The 4868-nt window shown below is 39.0% G+C and overlaps 1 long non-coding RNA gene across 1 annotated transcript; it reads left to right on the forward strand.

Moving 5' to 3' along the window:
- Window positions 1–2232, forward strand: LOC119486394. The gene is made up of 3 exons (XR_005206524.1): window positions 1–341; window positions 821–987; window positions 2208–2232. It is a non-coding gene; the product is annotated as an uncharacterized LOC119486394 (long non-coding RNA).
- Window positions 2233–4868: the final 2636 nt, after the last annotated feature.

Raw genomic sequence — 4868 nt, forward strand, 5'->3', positions numbered from 1 at the left:
TCCGTGATGGATTTGAATTAAAATTTGTGGAGGGGTGGGGTGTGGCACAATGCACAATCCATTCGATTTTGGTGGCGATCCGGATCATGATCCGGTTTAGGGGAATTTTTTTTAATAACTCCAGTCAGCCTGTGTATTAACACCATAGGCTTTAGGACATGCGCAGTGAAACTGATGACGCTTTCATGACGCTTCACCCTGCCTCTTTCCTCCTTCCTTCAGAGAGAGGGACAGAGCGAGAGAGCGGGGAGTGGAGAGAGGGGGGTGGACACCTGTGGATTCGGCGTTTTTTAACATTAAACACTTGGAGATTGTTGGAAAGAGTAACGACGACGGTTTAGGTGAGTTTTACTTTGTTTCTGTCAAGTTTGAATGAAGTGTTTTACGCTGCTCCGCTACGTACAGCTGATCTCAACATAAACAAAAATACATGTGGATGATGGCGCAAGCTGCACGGAGAGGGGGGGCAATCGTACTCGGGCAGCTTGGCGGAAGTCTGCGCTCTCCGAGTGCCATTCTAGTTAACACAATGTATTGGACACCCTCTACATTGTAGAGGGTTAAGCTTAAAAGGGACCCTGGATGCTGGAACATTAACCCAAGTTATATTGCCCCAAAGTACGGGACGTTTGGACATCAGTTCATGATTGTATCCAGAGAATTGTTGGCAGAGAAGTCCCCTTTTTGCATTTGCTGTACTCTACTGGAATATTTACATTTTCTGCTTCCTTCTACTTCTCCTCCACTACATCTCAGAGGTAAGTATTGTATTTTGTTTTTACTCCACTACATTTATCTGACAGCTTTAGTTACTTTACAGATTACAGTTCATCACCTGAATCGTCTGAAGTCAACCTGAGCTGCAGCTCAGAGCAGAAAAACAGAACAAAGACGCCCCCTACTGACCTTGAAGCAGCAGGACGAACTCCAGCAGCTGATCTGAGGTCTGTTTCAGCTTCGAGCAGGATCACCCTGATGGAGACACCAGTGAGACTTTTATTCTTCTTATTTGTGTTTGTGTGAGTTGTGAGTCTGACCTCTCTGATGTGGTTTGAAATATTCAGTTATTTTATTTATTTTGGTTTATTTGTACATCAGTTATTCTGACCGCCAGCCAAAAATAACCAGTATCAGTTTTCAGAGAACCCTATTGGTCAAAGTGAGACCCCTCTGACCTCTGAGAGAACTAATGTTTGTGTCAACCTGTAGCTCCCTCTGTCTGCCTGCCTACAAATAAATAGGCTTCTTTGCAGTGATGGAAGAAATATTCAGATCCTTTACTGCAGTAAAAGTACTAGTACCACTCTGAAAGTAAAAGTAATGTGTTCAAAACCTTATTCAAGTATTTAATACTCTTATCAACATGGGAGTGGACAAATATGCTGCTTTATGCAAATGTATGTGTATATTTATTATTGGAAACCAATGAACAACACAAAACAATGACAAATATTGTCCAGAAACCCCCACAGGTACTGCATTTAGCATAAAAAAATGTGCTCAAATCTTAACATGGCAAACTGCAGCCCAACAGGCAACAACAGCTGTCAGTGTGTCAGTGTGCTGACTTGACTATGACTTGCTCCAAACTGCATGTGATTATCATAAAGTGGGCATGTCTGTAAAGGGGAGACTCGTGGGTACCCATAGAACCCATTTTCATTCACATATCTGGAGGTCAGAGGTCAAGGGACCCCTTTGAAAATGACCATGACAGTTTTTCCTCGCCAAAATTTAGTATAAGTTTTGAGATTTATTCATCCCCCTTCCCAACCAACTAGTATGACATGGTTGGTACCAATGAATTCTTTAGGTTTTGTATGATACCAGTATCTTCACTCCACTACAATCTAAAAACCGCAAGCTGCGTTAATGTGTTAAAGAAATTAGTGACATTAAAACAAAATTGTGTTAACGTGCTATTATCGCATTAATATTGGAAAATGGTGAAAAAAGTATTTAAAACACTTCCGCATAAACAGTCTCACGCTTGCGAAGATGTGCTGCTCGTCCGTGTGAGTCCGAAGTAAAATGTTAGTGAAGATGCATGTGTTTGGGAAGTAGTGAGCGAAGGACTGGATAAATGAGACTGTGAGAGTTTGTAAACGGATGTTTTGATATAGTTTTGCTGTTGTTAAACGCGGCCCCCATTTACTTCAATTCATCCAGACTTTTCTCTGTTTTCTGATTCTCTGTTCACCGTGGAGGCATCAGAGAAAAACAACGTTTTCTTCAAGAATTCAAGGTAATACGGGATGAGAAATTGATATACAAATGATCATTTTGGGGTGAATTTTTTTCCTTTAATTGTTGTATGTACTGCACCTGAAGGCAACATACACAATGCATCCAGGTTAAATCGTCCTCAAGTGTTTTATGGCCTTTCAAACAAGAAATCATGTGTTAAACAGATTATATTCATTATTTTAGTTGTCCGAGCCACAAGCTATATCTAGAGACAAAATGTCTTATCATGCTTTTTATTCTAAAACTGCTAAAAAAAAAGGTTAAATATATGCCATTTTTATTCTAGATTTAAATCCCGGCCATAAGAGCAGCAGACTGGTGACGGAGAGAGAAAACGCAGCGTTTTTTAAAGGGAGTCTGGTGAAGTCACATGATCTAAATATAACTGTGAGGCGTCTCCTCACATTCCCCCACGCAGAACGGCGGGTTAAAGTTAGAAACTGAGGAAACTTTAGAGGTCCCGGAGCCACCGGGCCCCCGGCAGGCCGGACTGGAGGCCGAGCTCACAGCGCCATACAAGGAGAGTGATGAGTGGAGGGCGGGGGAATATCTATCTGAAACCAGCCGTGAGCTTAGAACTAGAGGAAGTTTTTGGTTACTGAATGGCAACAAACTTCAGTTCAGACTCATTATTTAAACCTACCTCGTTATAATTTAGTTAGTTAAAGTTACAGTCACCCCCCCCCCCCAACTCCCCCCTTCCAGAGGATTACTCCTGATTATTTTAGTGACCTTCTTCAGCGCCGTCAGCACCAAATACTTGTGTAAATGTACTTTCTAACATCCCACCACAACTCATCATATTTCATTACTGGATTTCTTACCTGTGTGACTCGCTGGTTTTCAGATCCTCACTGCTGCTGAGTTTAGTTTTACAGCTGATTAACAGTCATTACTTCCACCCGACGTCCCGGCTGTTATAAATTAAAACCTGATTAAGCAGGAAGAATGAAGACCAGCCTAAACTACGAGCTTTCTTAGCCCAGTTGTTATGAAAATGTAGATTACAGAATTATTTTGTATCTATATTGAATATTTTACTATTTAGATTAGATAAGAGATTTATATTAGTAGAGAGTCGATAAGGGTGAAAATAATATAATATATATATATAAAAACACATATATATATATATATAACAATGGAAAATGGTGAAGGTCTGTATGTGAAAATGTTTTTTGTCTAACAAACAAATAATAATGTATGTATGTGTATATACATGATGTGTGTGTTTATGTGATATGGATATACATATATATGTATGTATATACATATAAGGTAATATACATTCATATATACATATATATAAATATATATACATATATATATATATGTATATTACCTTACGTTTTGTCCTAAATTATATCCAATACTGTAACATCATCCCCCTAAAAAAAAATTACAAATCCTCTAACTAAATCATCAGTTTAATTAAAGTGATTCAGTGATGAAATAAATTCATCTTTTTTTTATCAAATCAACTTTCTTTAATGAATATAAATCGTCAGTTTCATCAGCATAAAGAAAGTGATGATGTCTTGACAACGAAACGAATCTAACCTCCTTTTTTCAGCCTAAATAGCTATTTGGTTTTAGAGTGCTCCGGGGATGACGTATTTGTGTAGGCCAACCAGGAAGTTAGCATCGCCCTGGTTCCCTCGACAAAAACCCAAGGCCTATGGAGAGGAGGCTGGGTCACGTGTTATCAACGCGTCATATCTTTGGGGGTATAACACATGCGCAGTAAAATCTGGTCTGCACTCGGCGGAATTGAGCCAATCGCAATGCACGACCGCAGCTTCAGTTACACTGCGCATGTGTTATACCCCATACCTCAAGACCCATGTCCACATGTGACCTAGCTTCCTTTCCATAGGCCTTGCAATAACCTAATGGGATTGTTCCATTGGGTTTTGGATTATTGCAGAAAATAAACTCTGCGGGAAACAGAAGATCAAGATAATCTCCACAAACACCACTTTATGATTTTTGAAGTGTAAATGCTATCGCCAGAAGTAAAAAGCTAACGTTAGGCTATAAACAAACTACGCCACGGTCGCATGAGCGCGAGTATAAACACAACGAGGCTGTAAAGGAGGAGAGTTGGCGTCACAGTGACCTTTGACCTTTGATCACCACATTTTCTAATCAGTTCATCCTCGAGTCCAAATGTAATGAAATTCCCTCCAGGCGTTTATGAGATATCGTGTAAATGGGACGGACAACCCAAAAACACAATGCCTCCGGCCACAGCTGTTGCCGGTGCGGAGGCATAAAAATACAGAAATATAACATTTTATTAGTAATTGAAAACCATTTATGTGTATATATATGATTTTTTTTCTCTGAAAAATATAGGATAAATAAAAAAATATTTTTAAATGATATATACATTTAAAAAAAAAATTACTTTGATGTTAGGCTCACGAAAATCAAATAAATAAATAAAAAAATCCAGTATTAATGTTGAAGGCTTTGAAGCCCGATTCAGTCCTTTGTGTTTGGAATAAAAGAGAGAATTACTGAAAATTTTAGAGACATAATTTTTGGTGTTGAGTAAAACATTTCCGTGGGTGGAGAGGTGCTAATAAAGACAACAAAGACAAAAAAAAAAAACGCAC

Source organism: Sebastes umbrosus, chromosome 4 (genome assembly GCF_015220745.1).
Source record: "Sebastes umbrosus isolate fSebUmb1 chromosome 4, fSebUmb1.pri, whole genome shotgun sequence".
Classification (NCBI taxonomy): Eukaryota; Metazoa; Chordata; class Actinopteri; order Perciformes; family Sebastidae; genus Sebastes; species Sebastes umbrosus.